Source organism: Chionomys nivalis, chromosome 12, assembly GCF_950005125.1.
Source record: "Chionomys nivalis chromosome 12, mChiNiv1.1, whole genome shotgun sequence".
Lineage (NCBI taxonomy): Eukaryota > Metazoa > Chordata > Mammalia > Rodentia > Cricetidae > Chionomys > Chionomys nivalis.
This window is the reverse complement of record NC_080097.1, coordinates 46,978,328-46,998,944: the sequence shown is the minus strand read 5'-3', so window position 1 is coordinate 46,998,944 and position 20,617 is coordinate 46,978,328. Positions and strand designations below refer to the sequence as shown.

Below are 20,617 nucleotides of genomic sequence, written 5' to 3'. Positions count from 1 at the left end.
GAAAAGAAAAATTTAATATCCAACCCTTTCCATGTCTTTCAAGTCATGAATTTCTCTCCAAATTATCATATTTCAAATAAAAGTCAACTGGGAAAGAGACGAGTCTAAAGCCACCTGCATGATTTTGCTAGCTGGGCATGATTATAAAGGTCATTTAACAGAACTACTTTCTTTCCCAATCAATGATTTAGAACAGTAATTTTTATTATAGGAATGGTTTCATAAACTAAGTGCTTTAGGAAGTCTTTCGAAGAGCAGTGAATTGGATGGTTATACTGTGGACTCCTAGATGTGCTTTTCAGAGGATTTAAATAGCTATTTTTTCAAAGGAAACATTTTGAGTGTCCACAGGATATGAAAAGGTACACAATATCATTAGTCATCAAAGAAATTAAGTTGGAATTAGCAATAAGATACTTCATCCTCACCAAGATGGTTAAAGTCAAAATTACAAACAGTAACAAGTACAGACAAGAACATAGAGAAATTGTTTTAATTACTGTTCTTTTGTTATGACAAAACTATGACCAAGGCAACTTATACAGTATTTAATTGAGGTCTGGTTTACAGTTTCAGAAGGTGACTCCATCACCATCATGACAGGGAGCATGGTAGCAGGTAGATGCTGGAACAGTGGCTGAGAGCTTACTTCCTGATCCACAGGCAGGAGAGAGAGAGAGAGAGAGAGAGAGAGAGAGAGAGAGAGAGAGAGAGAGAGAGAGAGAGAGAGAGAGAAACTGAGCCTGGTTGGTGTGGGCTTTTGAAAGGTCAAAACCCATTTCCAGTGTCACACTTCCTCCAAGACCTTTACCTCCCAATCCTTCTAATCCTTTCAAATAGTGCTATTCTCTGATGACTGAGCATTCAAATATGAGCCTACGGGGGGGGGGGCACTCTTAAACAAACCACCACACATTTGAACAGAGAGTTCTCAAAAGAAGAAATAAAAAATAACTCTAAAATATCTTTTAAAATATTCAACATCCTTAGCAATTATGGAGACTCAAATTAAAACTGTTATTTTATTTAATATTTCATAGCTAAGATCAAGAAAACAACTGACAACAAAGGCAATCAAGAATTCAAGGATTTACTGATGGTTGCAATAATATCTAGTCGACAAGATTCAACTGTGTAGTTGTAGTACTACTATCTTGGGGTTAACCAACAGCCATCTGGTTGGCATTAAGTCCCACTTAATGGGCAGGAACTCAGACCTGGTGATGTAAACAGAATTAAACGTCCATGGCTTAAGAGGTCATAGACCATAGACGAGAACCTACTAATATCACTTTACCAGATTGATATAGTATTCAGCTGCCTTTTAAATGCTTATCCTTATATTCTTAGAGAATGCAGCTCTCGCCCCTTTGTTAATGAAGCTTCTTTTTCCAGTTTTTTTGGGGGGGACTTTACAGAGAACCACAGCTGGGCAGAGTGCAATAAGTGACAGTGGGGTGCTCAGACCCACATGGGATCTGACATATAGACAGAATCTATACCCACGACTCAGGGAGCACCATGGAAGAGGGGCCAAAGGGATTGCAAGAGCCGGAGAACCAGGAGGATTGCTGTGAGATAGTCCTCTAGACACAATATGGTTGTCTGCACAAGATTGCACCAGTTAACATACCAACATAAAGGGGAAGGAGGTCGCAAGGCTCCACCCCTAACTAGAGAACTAAAGTCAGCCAATAGCTGCTAGACCTGATTGATACCCAAGCCCTGAGATCAGCTCTACACACATGTAAATAGAAGAAACACTAACTGGACTCTCTCTCTCTCTCTCTCTCTCTCTCTCTCTCTGTGTGTGTGTGCGCGCGCGCGTGCGTGCGCACATTCACACTATAGAAGGGATTTGGGGGTACTCAGGAGGAGTGGGAGAGGTTAGAGGTATGGATAGAAATGATGTAACTACAGTGTACCTATGTATGGAATTCTCAAACACCGTTTTAATGTGGTATTTAATGTGATATATCCATACAATAGAAGGTTATACATCAGTGAAAACAGAACAAAGAGCTAGAGATATGACAACATGCACAGACCTTCAGAACATTTTGCTAAAAGGAGGAAGCAAATCACAGAGGCTATGACTCCACTTGCATTCTGTCTGGAAGACAAAGTCCACACAAGTAGAAAGCATACTAGCAATGCCAGGGAAATGGTGGAAAATGATGGTTCATGGTTCAGGGTTTCCTTCTAGAATAACGAAAACATCTGTGATTGGCAGTGGCAGCATTTACACAGATGTGTGAACATAAAATTTTAGAAACTCACTGAACTGCAGATTTAAAAGGGTACATCTGGGGCTGGAGAGATGGCTCAGCAGTTAAGAACATTGGCTGCTCTTCCAGAGGACCCGGGTTCAATTCCCAGCACCCACATGTCAGTTCACAGCTGTCTGTAACTCTAGTTCCAGGGGGTTTGATACCCTTACATAGACGCACATGCAGGTGAGACACCTGCTAAAATTAAAATAAATTAAGATAAATTAAGATAAATAAAAATAAAATTAAATTAAAATAAATCTTAAAAAACCAGATAAATAATTTTTAAAAATATAATAAAAGGGTACACTTTTTGATATTTAAGCTATAGTTTAAAAAGTCATTGTTTAAAAAAAATAAAACATTGTGATGTAATAAAGAATAGCTACCTCCCCTAGCCAGTGGGATGGTGACCATTACAGGCCACAGCTAATGAAGGGAGGCCCTAGTGATTGGCTCAATGAAAGAGCTGGGGGAAAGCTGCATTTTTAAGTTAGCATACTTTTTCATATAGTATGTGATATAAAATGTGTCACTAAAATAATATATGAACTATTAGCCTAAAACCTGATATATTCAAATTAGCTTTACTAAAAGGTCTTCTTCACTGGGATCATAAATTTCTCAGGTGCATATGTGTACACAACCCGTGCATAAATGCCCACCATATATTAGTGCCCTATCGTGTCCTTAGAACGCAGCAGTGCCTCTCGGAACAGTGTACTGTGTGCTCCCTGGGGCCTCCCATCTAAATTAAACAAGAGTCAACCATGAAGTCATGAATATGTCTTGATCTTAGTTAAAAATTATTTGGAGGCTGCATGTGTGTTCATGTATGGTACTACACGGTCTGTGTGTGTGGTACTTGCATATCTATGTATAAGGTCCATGGGGGAGGCTGGACAAAGGCCTCACATGTCCTCGATTGCTCTCTATCTTACTCTTTCAAACAGGGTCTCACAGTACCAGAAGGTCTCGATTCCAGTAGATTGGCTAGCCATCAAACTCTATGATCCACCTCTCTCTACCCCAACCACAGAACTGCAGTTACATACAAGCACTTTCAGCCATGGCCAGCTTTTTCTGTGGGTACCAGAGGTTCTAACTCACATCCACTTGCTTGTACAACAAGTACTCTTATCCACTAAGCCAGTGTCTTAATCTTTTTAGCGCAATGTTCCTTGAAGAATCAAGTAAAGCCATGAATTGTCTTTCCCTAAGCATATGTGTAAGTTCAGAGGTGAAAATTACACACACACACACCTTTCCAGGAATTTGTGTGAGCAGCCTTCAACTATGCATACCACTGACCCAAGCTCCCCAACCCAGGGCAAGGCTCTCCAATCCTTCAGGCGTCTCTAGATGTAGACATAGCTTAGGGGCTGAGTGTTCAGCTCAAACATACAGAACAGCATCTTTCTATATAGTCAGGTCCCCACTAAGGGATGAGAGATTCACCGCAAATAAACAATTAATGTATACAAGGTGTCCTCACCTCTAAGGACCACAGCAGCCAGAAGCTCAGAGTCCACGAGCACAAGAGATAGGCTTATGCCCACTGTGAGGGTGAAGTCCAAGCGACTGTACGTATGCTGATGATCTATCTCTGCTGTTCCCTGGGATCCCTGCCAACTCCTGCCTTGTGGGTCTCTCTTGTTTACTTTTAATTCTTCACTAAAGCAACATCAATTCCCATTTTATGGCTTTCCTCATTCGGGCCCAGACAAGCTCAGAGCAAGGATGAAGAAGATGGTCAATAAGGCACTGTCTAGAGCATTTGGGAGACTCAAGAGTGGATTTGTAAAGGGATTTGGGGGCTCCTTCTCTTGATTCATGACTCCTCTTTAGGCTTTGGGAAGTCTCTGCCTTGGACAAAAGCACCCTGGCCTTGAAGAATTCAAGAGGCTTGGTAATGTCTTCTTGTCACAGCCAGTGGTTCAGGCTCCTAGGGCTAGGAATGAGGAAGAGCTAGTCTGTGTAGCCAGGTTCAGACAGGCATGAGAGTGCAGGGAAGGAGAGATGGGGGCATGAAGTCTCATGACTACGGAGTCTGTGGATGTATGAAGGACCTAGCGAGGAAAATCACTTCTCTGCCTTGGAAGAATTGACCCTGGAACTACGTAAATAAACTCTGCAGATTAGGGCAGCCAAGAAACCAGGAGGCTATGATGGGGGAGTGCAGGTTTCCAAAGGGGATCACAGACTACTGTTAGGAGAGAGAGAGAGAGAGAGAGAGAGAGAGAGAGAGAGAGAGAGAGAGCGAGCTCCTATCGGCAACAGAAACAACCCCCCCCCAAAAGGATCAAAAAGAGTAACCTATACAGTCTATGCAAGCAAATGCTCCCAGAAGCCTTCATTGCAGCTTTCAGATTCACCAAAGAACCAACTGTAGCACTGAGAAAATCAATGCCTGGATACTCTCCTGGATGCCCCTCCCACCCCCTGAGACCACCCTGCACCCCACAGTTTTGTTCTGACTCTTAAAGTCCGGACTGTTTAAAGTCTACTCCCTGTGCAAGCTCAGGTTTTCTGCTAGCCCATCTACTCTGTACCCGGCTCCCAAATCTGATGACATTCCCTTTACCCAACAGCTCCCAGCTGCAGCCTTCCCAATAAAGACCCCAAGTTCTCTCAACCATGTCCACAGTCTGCAGCTTCCACAGCCAGGCCTTATCTCACTCATTACCTGTATTGACTCTTGTTTTTTTGTGCTACCCTTGGCTCCACCCGGAGTGACTCACCCAAACTCTACCTTTCCACCCACCTCCAGGCTTCTATTTACGCTTTTCTTTGGACACAAGCGAGATGCCAAGTTCCCACAGATGAATCCTTGTTTGCCCTTCAGAGCGTTTCCCAACACCACCTTCCCGGGAAGCTCTGTGGGACATCCTATCCAGAAGTAAGGTCCCTCTCCTCTAGTCTTATGCACGCCATGCCTTTCTCACAGCACCACAAGTCCCCATCTTTTCTTACAGGCATGTCTCCCCATGTGGTATCCTCTGCCCTGACAGACTGTGAATTTGCTGATGCAGATAGGAGTCTTCAGATTGGAGGAGTAGGACCCACCACCCCAACTTGCAGAGGGCTGGGGAGCAGAGAAACATTCAACAAATATGGGGACGGAATTCAAATGAAGAAACCCAGGCTCAGTAAAGCCCGTGCAGATAGGAAATGAGTTAAGACTCAGATCCACAATCTTTCTGACCCCAAATCATCTTTCTTCCCTGGCGTGGTGCCTGTGATATTTTAAGGGACATGGTGACAGGCATCAAGCATTTCTCCCAAGGATTCTGTCACACACATGGTACCATTTCTTTCTCAAATAAGAAAAACAGTGGAGAAAGACTCTCAAAACTATACAGCCAATCATGGAAGACTCCAGGGCCCAGGCTGCTGAGCTCAGGTCTTCGATTCACTGAAGGGCTGGCTAGGCGGAGGCTCGGCTGCCCTAAGATAGAATTGAGAATCGGGGTTTACACCTTCTCACAACTACCTCAGCTGATGACTCTGAAAGTCAGAAGCCAGCCAGCACCTGTGCCCTGAGTGGAAAGCCCTGAACCGGATGTTGTCACCGATGCTGGGGAGCCTGAGGGGAGGGACAACTCCCTGAGTAGGAAGGTGTGGAGGTGACCTGAGATGACTGGCTGGGAATGCGCCCTCACCGCAGGCTGCCACTGAGGAACAAAGAATCTTGGGTGCTGGAGCAGGTGGAAAGAGGGCAAAGCTACTTTAGAAATCAGAACACAGTGTGCCCGTTTCGAGTCGCCAGGACCTCAGCTGCAGAAAGGAAAGTGGTAGAGGGGTCAGATTCAAACTCCCAGCTGCCCTGAAAGGAACCACTGAGCACCATGGGTATAAGAGAGAAGGACAGGCCAGGGGCCGGGAGGCCAGGGATTTGGGGGTAGGGAGATGTAGGATGTGTGTGTGTGTGTGTGTGTGTGTGTGTGTGTGTGTGTGTGTGTGTGTAAAATCTCAGACACACAGGCAAAGGGAAGGCTACCCTCAGCTTTCATGGGAGAAGCGAACCAGTTTGACTGCTTTCTGAGACAAGAGTTAAGCCCACCCATGCTTCAGTCTGGACTGGGTGGTTTCCTGTGGGCCCCCTGTCTTTCCCAAGTGGTCTTCTCAGATTTTCTGTGGGTGGATTTTAGAGCACAAAAGGAAAGAGAGGGCGAATGTGTGTGTGTGTGTGTGTGTGTGTGTGTGTGTGTGTGGCGGCGGGTGGCGGTTATTAGTGAACTATAGCTAAGACGTCAGGGGAGTGGGGAGGAAGAAAACATCAAGTGAGCTATGGAGGTACCCGACCTTCCTGGGGCTTGGCGCTGGTTCTCTTGGCCTTAATCACTTTGATAAAGAACTTGTAAGAGTCCTGGTCTCATTAGCACTGGGCAAAAGGAAAACCTGGAGAGACCCAGAGCGCAGAGCGGTGCCCACCAGGTAAAGACCTCCGAAGTCTATCTGAAGAGTCTGTGTCTCAAAAACCAAGCTCCACGCTGTATCAGTCTGCCCATTGCATCTAGGTAGACACGCATCAAAATGTGCAGCCTGGAGTCTGCTCTCTTAATCAAACTGTCATCGTGAGTAATAATTATACCTTGAGACTCAGCAGAGTGACTCAAAAGACTGCCCCTTCCCCCACCACCCCCTCACACAGCTCAGAGTTTTGCAGCTAAATGAGAAGGCCTAGAAAGAATAGCCACCATGTTCTGCTTGCCTACCCGATTAAATGGGCCTTCGGGCTCCAGCGCCTGATGGTATCAGTGGACATCATCTTTCCTGACCTGAGAGCTAATTCAGTCTGGCTGTACTCAGAGCACGCTGGATTGGGGGTGGAGAGCTACAGTAAGAACTGTTGAGTTTTTGCCTCTGGCACCTCTGAGTTGGCACTCAGGGTGACATTCTTCTGTGTCAGAAGGCAGTTTGTGACCTCAGGAACAGGAAAAAAGAGAAGCTGAGGTACAACTCTGGTAGAGGGTGGCTGCCTGCCGTTTGTGAGACCCCGAGTTCCCAGCTCCCCAGCACCAGAAAAAAAAAGAAAGAAATTTCTGGGCATGGCAGTACATTCCTGAGATCTCATCACTGGGAAGGTTAGGGGAGGGAGAGCAAGGTTTGAAGCCAAGCTGGGCTACTACGTAGCTATCCCCAAAACCTTAAACAAAATAAAACCAGGCAGGAGAGATGGCTCAGCTGAGAAAGTGCTTGGTCTGGGGAGACTTAAGCAGGCATATCCCTGGAGCTTGCTGGCCAGCCACTGACCAAGCAGAATCAGCAAGCTAATGGTGAGACCCTGTGGTAGCTAGTGTTCATTGTCAGCTTGACAGAATCCAGACTCTGGGCTCACCTGTGGAGGAGTGTGGTGATTGGTTGCATTAATTGAGGCATGAAGACACACCCACTGTGGGTGGCACCATTTGAGGATTGAGGATCTAATGTGGCCAACTGCTTCAAGCTCCTGCCTCCTTGACAACTCTGCATGACTGACTGGACTTTCTCCTCTAAGCCGCTTCTGTCAGAGTATTGGTTCAGAGCAATAGGAAAAGAAACAAAGATAGACCCATTAAGATGGCATTCAGGGGAAGGATGCCTGAGGCTGACCTCTGGCCTAAACCATGGACACACCTGTGTTTGCACAGCACCCCCTGCCCCCTGCCCCTGGCTGCAAACATGTATACTACACAGTCAAGCAAAATAATAAAAACCAGTGCTGCCCCATAGGCTCAGGGGCAGCTCATAAGTATCAAGACATAGGAGAGTTTGCAATTCTGAGTGTCTACTATGTCTATTATGTTTTATGCACAGCAGAGGTTATTAAGTTGGTACATGAGCACGCCCCCATGGGATGCTAATATTGAAACAATTGCCCATACTTCTGGGTACATGTCTATATCCCCAGTGCTCTGAAGGCCCGACTCCTCCGCCAGACTACCAGCGCTCTGGCAATCATGGGGCCACCCAGCACAGAGGTGGAAGTCGGGGCTCTCCTACCCTGCTATGGGTGATAGCCACTACCATTTCTATTTTATCTGTGTCCTGGCTAACGTAAAGCACCTCACCTCGCCCTCAAAAGGCCTGCTACCACCCCAGCCTTACAGATAGGAAGCCGCAGCAGAATGATTTTCCCAAGGTCCCAAAGAAGGTCTAGGTAGAGTCATTATAAGTCTAAATTCCTGACCATTCAACTGCTTGATAGAAGTTGCCTGTTAGGGTTACCAGGGCCTTGCTCTTCTTCCTTTGCCTTGAGACTGGCATGAAATATATGAGAATCACATGACTATATTTTTTTAACCTTGCTTGGGTTCCCAAACAATCTCAGCTGTGCCCTCTCTGTTCCCACTGCCTCTTGGCTAACTGCTTTAAGCTCCCATTCCCCTGGGAGGTCAGTCAGGTAGTCTGAGATTAGTAGATCCTGGGCCATGAGAAAACTAGAGACCGAGGACCCCACTAAACAGGGTCCACCCCAGAGGAGCCTCTGCCCCTTCCCCTCTCCTCTCTAGCAGCTGTGCTTGCCCTAGCAGTGTTTGGCCACATGGAACTGGCAAAGTGCCAGACTTCTTGCCAAGGTCTGTGAGGGGAAAGGCTAGGCAGCTCCTAAGGGAGATTTCGATCCCTGAAGTACGGTGAGGCTGGGATGTTGCACACAAGAGTTCATTTCCTGAACATCTCTGAGTTGGACTCACCAACTATAGAATGAATTATATCCATCCTCGTTAGAATTACGGGGCGGGGGGCAGTGGCTTCTGATATGTGTGGTCTGCACCGGTATCAGCATCCGCGTTCTCTGTGTGTGAAATGCTAATTTCCCTTGAAAACCTGAACGGCTTGAATAGCCAGATTCAGGGAATGCTAAGTTAAGTCAGAGTCATGCTTGCCTTTTCTGCAGGACTTACCACAGCCTTGGCCGTGCAAATATGCACAGCTACCACCGAATATCTCTGATTATCTCTGTCTCAAGTGGCACACTAAGGGACTGGGGACAAAATGGGCTGGACTGGGGGACAGAGAGATTCACTACTGGAGAGGAGGACCATTTATAACCGAGCAGTTCACAAAGGAAACATACTTTTCATTCTCTCTCTCTCTCTCTCTCTCTCTCTCTCTCTCTCTCTCTCTCTCCAAATTCTCAACTCCTCCCAACTTTCCTTTTAGGAGGTCTCTAACGCCTTAGGAATGTTCTCATTAAAGTTGGGACCCATTTCACAGGGCGCCCTTCCTTCTTCTAGCTCCAGCTTGAGCTTTCTAATAAGGAACCTATTATACACCGAAGAATAACGAAGATCTGATTTTATGGTGCATTTGTGGGTGTGGGCTGCGCTGGGTGTTTCTCACAGCTCCTCCTTTCATCCATTCAGATTTCTCTGGAACAACTCCTCTCTTCCCACCTGCCAGTCTCCAGAAAGATCTCATCTGCCTCTGAAACGGGTTAGTGGATGGGCAAGGAACCCCGAGGAAATAACTTTGTGTCCACCCTCCACTCCTCATCTCTGCCCCTGTCCAGAGGCTAACTTTTTCCACTAGAAGCAGGAACCAACCCTACCACACATTTTCCCTGAGACCTCTAGGCATTCTATAAATGCAAACAGAAATAGACGCACCCCAAGCAGTTTGTGGGTGCTCTTTTGGTCACTGTCTGTGAATGTGTTATTTAAAATTAGTATATAGTACTTTTGCATAGCTCTCGAATGCAGATTTCCACATTGTATCAAGCATCCTCCTACCCTAACACCTAGACAAACAGGCTCTGAGGCCGGGAGAATCCAGCAGCTTGATCCATTAGAACCATTGGTCCAATTTCTTTCCAAGGTACTGCCAAGTAACCTACTGCTTTCACAGTTTCTACACACACACACACACACACACACACATTCAGCTCTGCAGATCAATAAACGGAGCAAGGTGCTGATTTTCTTTCCTCAATAGTAATATCATGACCAATCACGGAAGGAGCCTCCAACTAGGTCTATCATGATTTGTCACAAAAGAAACATGCCCGGAGCCTTTTCCCGGGGCACTGAGTTAGCTCTCAGTCTAGACTGCTTGGTAGAGCACCAACCTCCACTTCCCAGACAGACTCAGGACGTCCAATTAAGTTTGAGATAAACTGTGAGTAATGTCTGAGTGTTAGGTATCTCCCAAATACTGTATGAATCGTACTCAACACCGACAACAAAATCTTCAACAAATTTGCTCATTTAAAATTCAAATTTGAATGCCCCTTGTTTTCGTTTGCTAAATCCCGCACCTCCGTCTCGGAGGGGAAGCACGCTGGGAAGTTTCAAGCAGCTCCAGGTTCCAAGCTTTGCTCCCAGAGGAGTTGCCATGGCAGCCTGAGCACGCCTCCCAGGCCTTGTGGGAGGGGGGAGAGCATCCTCTACTTACGGCTGCAGTTCCCCCTCCCCCTTGCACTCTAGGCTCCCAATACGCTCAGCTACTTGGCTGTTTTCATTTTTCCGTTGTCTCTTGCTGCCCTTAGCCTTCGGTTTGTACTTCTCGGGCTCTGACTTCCTTTCTGTCTCTTGCTTGGTTAATCCCTATTGATCTTCAGTTCTCACAGTGGTTTCTGCCCGAAAGATTCAGGATCTGTCCCTGACCAGCCCTGCCCACCCTCAGGCTCTGTATTGGTGGAATTCTGCCTCTTCCCACGGCAGCCCCGCCTCTCCTGCCTCTGTCCTAGCCAACTGGAGCCATGACAGGCTGCTCCAAGTCTCCCCTCACCTGACAGCTGCACCTGGCTGCGGGTGGGAAGCTCGTAAGTGAGTGAAGGTAGGCAGACTGTCCTGCCAAAGTTAGGTCTTTCTTATGAATGTGACTCCTTCCTTCCTCCCAAGTGCCGTGAATCACTTTTTTTTTCCTTCTCTGCATCCTTCTTGCACCGCTGCCCCCACACCCAGCAGTTGTAAAAGGCAAGGGCTTGTCAACCTGAGCACACAGGGGCTGCCTGGCTCCCCTACCCTTTCCATGCCATGCGCATTGTCTCAGCGGGGGCTCCAGTCTGGCTCAAGATCCGTAAGGTTCTTCTCCCTCTTGCTTTCAAGTCCTTCTTGCTAATGCCACCCACCCCCCAACACACCCTCCAGGTTCAGGCTTGGTTCCTTCAAAGAGCCCAGTTGAATCTTGCTTCCAGTTTGGGGATGATGGGAGATGATGGTGTCATATGGCTGAGGGTGAGGGCAGGTGGCAGGGCTTGGTGGGCCTCAGAACATCACCCATATGCTCACTGTTCACCCACCCAAAGCTTTGCCCACGCACAGCCTGGCAGCAGGAACAGCAGCCCAGAACTTAACCCTTGAGTAGCATGGGGAAAGCAGCTTCAAAATGAGCCCTTGCGGCCAGTGTGAACTTTGGAACTTTGGCACACACACACACACACACACACACACACACACATTGGCATGGTTCCTCTGGAGAACCCAGAAAAAAACGTCCCAGAGGTTGGGGATGGGGTGGGAATGAGGCCACAGGGTTCCGAAGGGCACCGGGGAGAAAAGCGCGCAGTGCCTGGGCAGAGGGCTGCTTTGGAGCTGAAGTTGGATTCTGAAGCTCCGGGTTGGATCTGGGGCTCCCCAAACCAACCTTTAGAAGCAAGCTGCTTCCTTAAGCTTTCTTCAAACCGTGGCCCCAGCCTCCCCTGTCTGAATAAGCTAACAGGACAAAACGGGGGAAACACCCTTTGGTCTCAGAAGAAGTCCAAAAATAGATCCCTTCTCCCCCAGCTCGGGGCGGTAAGCTCAGCATGAGCACCTGCTCAGCGCCTCCGACTTTCTGGGTCTTTGGCCCCCTTTCCAGGAATTCCCAGCCGCGTCCAGGTTCCCCGAAGGACCGGAACTGTAGCCCCCCTTCAGCTTTCCACCTAAGTCGAACGATTGACGGGTCCCCGACCCCGGCGCTGTGTAGCGACGTACAGGACTCACCGCGGGCGAGGCGCGGACTCGGGCCAGGGCTCCGGGCTGGGCCAGGTGAGTGCGACCGCCGCAGGTAGGACTCGCGGCTCGGCCCGCCGAGGCTTAGTAAGAGGCTGACAGGTTGTTTTCCCCCCTCCTCCTCTCGGTCGTTAACCACACCCCTGCTGCTCTCCTCCCTACTTCCTTAAAGGGTGGGGTGTGCTGTCTGTGTGTGTGTGCAGGCTCCAGCCTCTTACCATAAACTCTGAAATAGACGCCGCCTGCAATTCCCAGAGCTACCCAACTGACCCGGGGACCAGGGCCATTGCCTTAGGGCCCCACGAGGGGTCCTCAGGTATATCCAGCTTCTAGCAATTGGTTGACCACTCCCCCCACCCCAGCTCCTACCTCCCCTGACTTCTTCCACTCCTTCTCTGCAGCCTTTGGTCATTAGACCTGTCTCATGTTCTTAGCAGCTGTGACCCAGTGTCCCCACACATCGAAGTGGGTTCCAGTCCCAGAACCAACGGGCCTAAGACTAAGTGTAGTGGTGGCTATCTTAAGTTCAACCCTCTGGAGATTTAATCTCTCCACTCAGAAGGACAAGGTTGTTCTTGGCTACATGGTAAGTTCAAGGTGAGGCTAGGCTGCAAGAGATTATGTCTCAACAAAACAAAACAAGACCAGAAAAAGAGAGAGAAGCCCCACAACTGTCTTTTGGGGCTCTTTTCCTACACCAGCATCACTGCCCCTCTGAAGAGGCTGGTCAACTCTTTACTCAACCATTAAGGTAGTGGGACTTGTGGTAGATCAAAGGCACTTTGAGACATTCCTTCCCTAGCCCTGGAAAGATTCTAATTTCCTCAGGAGTGGAAGTCAGTGAGCTCTGACAGTAGCAATCTTGAGACTGTGTGACATCAGCCACACGGTTACCTAAGCCTCAATCTCCACGACACTCCTTCACCCCATCCCACCTCTAAATTCAGCAAATGGAGGACGCTAAGAGCTATCAACACTCACCTCCCAGAGTGGTGGTGACAGTTTCTCGAGAGAAAACGGAATTAATTAAATTAATAAATTCAGCACTCAGGAGGCAGAGGCATGCAGATCTCTGAGATCGAGGCCAGCCTGGTCTACAGAGTGAGTTCCAGGACAGCCAGGGCTACACTGAGAAATCTTGTCTTGATAAGCCACCACCAACCACCAATAATAATAATAAAATCAACTAAGGCTATAAAGTTCATGTTTCTTAGGATGTAACCAAATGTAGATTTTAGTTGTATATGCCATGTCTACTAAAAACCCCAGTTTGAAGCCAGAGTCACCCACCTTCAACTGTAACAGCACAATAGACCCTACTACCATCTCCTGGGCCAGCTGGACCCCCTCTATCATCCTGAACCCATTTATCTGTCAATCATCCCTGCGCTCACATGCAGGCATGGAGGTGGTGCTGATGGCGGTGAGGTGTCAGAGGGGGCCAGGTGGGATTCTTCAGCTAGAGCCGGGAGAGAAAGGACAAGCCGAGGGGTAAAGTGGGGGAGCACTGAAGACATGGGGACAGTGTCTGGGGTAAATGACCACGTGGCAAAGAAACTGTCTGAGGGTGTTAGCAGCAGGGTGGCTTAGGGTGTCAGCAGGGGGTGGCTTTCTGACGTCTTACGTTTGGGAATGGGTGGGTGACACAGTCTTGTGGTGTGAAGGGAAGATCTACCTAAGGGAAGGGCAGAGGCTGGCTGTTGGAGAAAAGCTGAGTTTGTGTGTGCTGCCCCTTAGTGGTCACACACGTGAACTACAGCCGTATCTCCACCTTGCCCCTCTCCGTTTCTGTGCTCACAGGCTGTATTCTGTGCTGGCATATTCTTTCCTCCAAACTTCTCTGAGCAGTTTTCTTTTTTTCATTCTGAAAATATACGTGTTTTAGAGATGGAGAGATAGTTCAGCGGTTAAGAGCACTGACTGCTCTCCAGAGGCCCAATTCTTGCCTCTCCTCCTTCCATCCCATCCCACCCCTCTGTGGCCTACAGATCAGAATATAACTCCCAGGAGGGAAATGGGAGGAGGGTGGAAAATTTTAATAAAATATATATATATATATATATATAGCTCCCAGTTACTGCTCAGTGTCGTGCCTGTCTGCCTGCTGCCATGATGATCATGGTCTAACCCTCTGAATCTATAAGCAAAGCTCCAATTAAATGTTTTCTTCCATAAATTACCCTGGTTATGGGGTCTCTGCACAGGAATAGATCAGTAACTGAAACACCGAGTAAGGAAAACCCACCCTAAACGTGGGTAGCACCATCCTATGGGGCCCAGACTGAATACATAGGGAAAAAGGAGAAAGTCTGTTGAGAATCAGCGTTCATCTCTCTCTGAGTCCCAACTGGATGCATTCATAGTCACCTCATACACCCCAAACATTATAGTCCCTCAAATTATAACCCAAACTAAATGCTCACCAAGTTGCTTATTCGCAGGTATTTAGTCATAGTGTCAATAAAAGTGATTCATACAAGAGACTTTTCTTAGTGCCTCAGTGTTATTACTTGCTATAGCTATATATATATATATATCACATAGAGTTATATAATACATATAGTATATTGTTTATAGCTTCCTCATTTAATTTTAGTAGACATCATGTGTCTACAAATTTACCCATTTCGTCTCTATTTTCTGGAATAGTTTTTCAAAGTGTGCTATCATGATCATCTAGATTTTCAATGTTGTCTCCAATAATGCCCCCTTGCCATGCCTAATTTTATTAATTTGGTTTGTTAATTAATTTGTTGGTTTGGTTAAGGTTTCACTGATATTATCTCTTCAAAGAAACAACTCTTTGCTTCATTCATACTTTGTATTATTCTTTTTGTTTGTTCGTTTGCTTTTGAGACAGGATTTCTCTGTATAATAGATGTGGTTGTCCTGGAACTCACTTTGTAGACCAGACTGGCCTTGAACTCACAGAGATCTGCCTGCCTCCGAGTACTCGGATTAAAGGCATGCACCACCACCACCTGGCTTTTGCATTATTCTTTTAATGACCATTTCATTAATTTTCTGTCTATCTTTATCATTCTTTTCATCCACTAATTTGGAGTTCAGCTTGTTATTATTATTGTTTATTTGTATTCTTTATAGTTTTTAAGATTTATTTTTATTATTTTTAGTTATGTATATGTGGTTTGTATACACGAGTACACACTTCCCAGGAAGCCAGAGGATTCCCCTAGAGTTGGAGTTGCAGGTGGTTGCAAGCTACCTGATACAGGTGATGGGAACTGAACTCAGATTCTCTGCCAGAGTAGTATGTGCTCTCAACTGCTGAGCCATCTCTCTAGACTCTCAGATTTTCTTTTAAGTTTATACTCTCAGAGCTATAAACTCTCACCTTAGAACTGCCTTTACTGCACTGAAAAATTTCCGTTCTAATTGTCTTGTTTCATTTGATTCTAGGAGCTGTTTAACTTTCTCTCTGATTCCTTCAATGAGCCACACCAAGAAGGCATCATTCATGCTTCATGTCTTTACATAGTTCCTGTAGTATTTATATCGATTTTCTTTATTATTTATATTTTCTGTATGAGTGCTCTGCATGTATGCCTGCAGGCCAGAAGAGGGAATCAGATCCTATTATTGGTGGTTGTGAACACCATGTGGGTGCTGGGAATTGAACTCAGGACCTCTGGAAGACCAGCCAGTGTTCTTAACCACTGAGCCATCTCTCCTGGCCCCTGATTTTCTTTATATTCCTTTATGATCAGATTTTTTTCTTATTAACTGGTTTTATGGCATAAAAACGTGATCTATATGAAGGGAAACTCCATGGAATACTGATAGGAATGTGTATTACATGGAATTTTCCAGAGAAGTCTGTGAAGACGACTTGACCTACAGAACAGAGCAACTCTGAAGTTTCTTTGTTAAGATCTTTTGTTTAGAAGACCTATCACCTGATAAGAGTGGGCAATTGAAACCATCCACTGTTATTGCATATGGACCTGTTATTTTATGGTTAGTAGTGTTTATGAAATTAAGTATACCCCTGTTTATATTTTCTTGATGGACTGTTCCCTTTGTTAAGATGGAGCAACCTTCTTCATATGTCTAATTTTAACTTAAAATAAACTATGTGAAATATGAATATACCCACCCCTGCTTGGTTTTGGCTTCTATTCACTTGGTATATAGTTTTCTATTCTGTTTTTGTCTCTGACAGTCAGGTATGTTTCTTGCAGACAGCAAACAGTTGGATCTTCGTTTTAGTGCACTCAGCTAGTCTGCGTCCTTCGATTGAAGAGTTAAGACATTTATATTAGGATTATTATTAAAAGGGATTTTTCTTATTTCTATAATTTTATCGACAGTTTTCTTAGTTGGTTCAAATATTGTTTCTTCTTCCTTTTTTCCTCTCCACTACTCCTTTAGGTTCTTGCCAGTTTGCTGAATGGTTGATTCTTTCCTAGTTCTCATTTGCTTTTCTCTTCCTTCCACAGAGCTTACCCCTTGGTGTGCTCTTGTGTTCACAATTTTTTTTCCTCTGGGTGTAGGAATCCTACAACTGTCTTCTGAAAAGTTGGCTCAGTGGTCACAAATTGCTTCACTTTATGATAAGCTTGGGAGATCTTATTTCCTCATCAATTTTTAAAGCTCGCCTTTCTGCATATAATGATTTTTGTTGACAGTTGTTTACTTTTAGGGCTTGGAATATATCATTCCATAGGTTTCTGCCAAGAGGTTAGATATTCTGATGAACTTGCCTTTTCAATCTTCTCTAGCAGATTGTGATATTGTTTCTTTCATTTTTAGGATCAGCATCTTAACCACATTGTGTGTGTGGTGGGGGGAACGGACTTCCTTTTCTGTCATGTGTATTTGGGTTCCTAAATGCATCTTTCACTTGGATGTCCATCTGTCTCCCTAGACTTCAATGTAAACTTTTATGAAATAAGTATTATATGCTTTCCGTTTACAACTCCTTCAATCCCTATGGGGTTGTACATTTGATCATGTCTAGGAGTTCTTGAGTTCATGATTGCATTTTTTTCCTTACTGATACTTGATTATAGTATGTTATTCTTGACTGTGTCTTCAATTCTTGAGAAGCTTTTCTTTAAATTTGATCTCATATGATGATGATTTTCAATTCATTTTAAATTTGATTTACTGATTTTTTTTAAATTTCCAACATGTTTCAAGTGTTTTGCTTTTATTGGTGTTGTTAACTTTCTTATCTAAGACCCGAACTGACAAGTTTACTTTATTCTCTTCTTGTTTGTATCTTCTTTGAAAGTATCAATTGATTTATAATTAGACTTTAAAAAACCTTTAATTCTTAAAAAATTATATATATTTAAATATAAATTTATAGAAATTACATATTTATATGTATGTATGTATGTATGTATGTATGTATGTGTCTGCGTGTGGGTATGTACAAGTGAGAGCAGTGTTTCTGGAGGGCATCAGATCCCCGGTAGCTAGAGTTATAGGCAGGTCTGAGCCATCTTTCCAGTCTCTTATAATCAGACATTAGAATCCTTTTCACATTTTTAAATCATCTCAGTATCTTTAGACACAGTTACTAAAGGACTATGTATGATCTTTTGGCAGAGTTTATTGCATTAATTTACGTGCTTATTATGTTTAAGTGTTATGATTTGTGCAGCAATTGGAATGAATCTCTTCCACTTTCTTTCTTCTTTCTTTCTTTCTCTCTCTCTCTCTCTCTCTCTCTCTCTCTCTCTCTCTCTCTCTCTCTTTCTTTCTTTCTTTCTTTTTTCAACAGGGTTTCCAGTCTTAACTGTCCTGGAACTTGCTTTGTAGATTAGGCTGAACTTGAACAGCATCTGTCTCCTGTGTGGGGGATTAAAGGCATGCACCACCACCGCCTGGCTTGTTTTCTTTTGAAGGCCTTTTTAGTAAGCAATCTTCCTTTGAGGATTCAATCTGCCAGACCACTTAGACTCTTACAGAGGAGAAAACAATACTGTAAAAGCAATAACGTCAGCCCCACCCAGGTAGAGAAATATGATTGAAATTGATTGGTACCAACTGCTGCATCACCAATAACATTAGAAAATAAAGTGGCAAAATAATCTAGAGTAAAAGATGAACTTAAAAAGTATGTCAGATGGTGTTGGTGCTCACCTTTAATCCCAGCACTAAGGAGGCAGAGGCAGGTCGGTCTCTGAATTTGAGGCCAGCCTGGACTAGAGCGAGTTGCAGGACAACTAAGGCTACCGAGAGAAACCCTATCTTGAAAAGTATTGAAAACAAAATAGATATATATAGAGATAGATAGATTGATAGATAAAATAAAATGAAAGTAACAGTAAAAATAAGAAAAGAATAAGGAAAGGAAGAGGCCAGAAAATAGGATCAGGAGTAAGAAGAATCAAGTTAACAAGAGAGAGTGAAAAGCACAAGAGATAAGTATTATAATTATAATTATGCTGGCCTGCTCTGTCATCTGGGTACCCTGTCCCTTTAAGAGACAAGCTCCGCCCACTCCCAATCTCCCCCCCCCATTTCTGTCCCTCTCTATATATTTCTGCCCTTTAACCTGCCATACCCTCCCATACCCACTAAATAAAACTCTACACCCAAGCCCTCTCTGCACGGCCTGTCTGTCTCCCACCCACCGCGGTCTCTCCCACCTGCAGTAGGACCTGTCAGGGTCATAACAATAAGTGAATTCACAATAGTAACATTATGCAAACAAAGATAGGTCAACACACGGAGTTAAACTAACATCAAATGCTGAAAAATAAAAGATACGAAATGTCTACTCAGTGAAGAGAAAAATGAGGAAAAGAAATAATTTTTTAAAAAAAGCAACTGAGCACTAGAGTGTCTTCCTTTTGAGTCCTTTGACACCGGTGTCTGTGGGGCAGAGGGGATGGCTAGTTCAAGTTGGGGTCTCATGTCTTTTCCTCTGTTCAGGGTGGTGCTGAGCCTAGCTCGCACCAAGCCCCTTGCCAAGGGTCTGCCTGTCGCTTCAGGTTAGGAGCTTCCCTTCTAAGCAAACACGAAGAGGAGTTCCTGAAGAGAAAGACACCTTACACTGAGCCTCCTTCCTGCACAGTTAGTTGACTGGAAGAGCTTTAGCCACTGTGGAGGGGTTAGAATATTTTCACTTCACTGCCTGCTAGCGCCTCCCAAGCAAAAGGCCAAGCTATTGTCAGGTAGCGTGTGATAGGCTCAAAAATGAGAGAGAGAGAGAGAGAGAGAGAGAGAGAGAGAGAGAGAGAGAGAGAGAGAGAGAGAGAGAGAGAATAAACAGAATGTAGTTCATACATGCAAGGAATGTTATGTGCAGGGGTAAATCTCAAGGTGTCCTCGGGGCTCCTCTTCCTGGTGCCCCACTTTGTCAATGCCATCTGTGTTTGTGTGTGTTTTTGTGTGTGTGTGTGTGTGATGTTTCATGCTAGCTATAAAAGGGCTAGCCACAAAAAGACAAACCCAGTGTGCATCCATCCACTGGCAAAAGGTATCTGGAATAATCAAGTACACAGAGACAAAAGTACAGAGGTGGTTTCCAGGGAGCAGAATGCAGGGACTTGGTTAATGTGTGGATAAAAAGCTCTGTAGGTAATGAGCTCTGCACAGTGCTTGCATAGCAACGAAAAATGCTAAACACTGTCCAGGTGTACCCTCAAGAACCATTAATGCACCTTCCACTATGTACATCATACTACAATCACAAATTTTTAATGCAAAAGACAGAGATAGGAATCTAAATTTTTATGTGAAGTCTCTAAGTTTGTAAGTGGTGACAGTTGTCCCGAATCTATACTTAACTGCCCAGTGATGAACTGCCTCTCTTTGGTAGAAAAAACAGAGGCTGAAATGTATCTGGATGACAATTCCCTACCATGTAACTCAAGGTAATTCTGATTGGCTCAGTTCCATGATAGACCAATGAGCAGTTTTTGTTTGTTTTTGATACCAGGTCTCATTATACAGTCCTGGCTAGCCTCGAACTCACAGAGATCTGCCTATCTCTGCCTCCTGTTAAGATTAAAGGTGTGATACTACCATGCCCCATGAACCAATAAACTTTGAGGAAGTCTGCTGGAAGGTTTTAAGAAAGGGTTTCTTAGCATGTGCTTGGGCCCTTTCTCATTATGGATTTCTCTCTGGGCAAGAAGAATGGCGCTGATATAACCACTCTCTGAAGCCCTAGGGGAGACAAGAAAGATAGTATGAGGTTTAGTTAATAACTAATCTCGGGGCCTTACATGTGTTTATAGTTTAAAAGATCATAAGTGGTACACATAACAAGCTGAATCAAAGATGTCTGGGGTCCCAATCCAGAGGCAGGTGGCTTTCTATCCTTGACACATCCCTGGTCACTTGCATTGCACATCATTTGCTAGGGGCAATCTCCCTGCATCACCCAGAACAACTAAGTACCCTTCATCTTCTTTTCCAGACTCTAGACTTTAGAGAAGGTCTAAGCCA

General features: G+C 45.0%; 1 protein-coding gene across 5 annotated transcripts in view; it reads right to left on the bottom strand.

The window, feature by feature from the left end:
- The window catches only part of Ptk2b (protein tyrosine kinase 2 beta), a 121,329-nt gene extending 108,963 nt beyond the window's left edge, over window positions 1–12,366 (bottom strand). For 2 of the 5 annotated variants that reach the window (XM_057785953.1, XM_057785957.1), the window contains exon 1: window positions 12,179–12,365. The gene's annotated coding sequence lies outside the window, so the exon portion shown is untranslated. Of the gene's footprint in view, window positions 1–12,169 lie in introns of all 5 variants that reach the window. The other 3 variants (XM_057785954.1, XM_057785956.1, XM_057785955.1) reach the window with 3 other exon arrangements.
- Window positions 12,367–20,617: the final 8,251 nt, after the last annotated feature.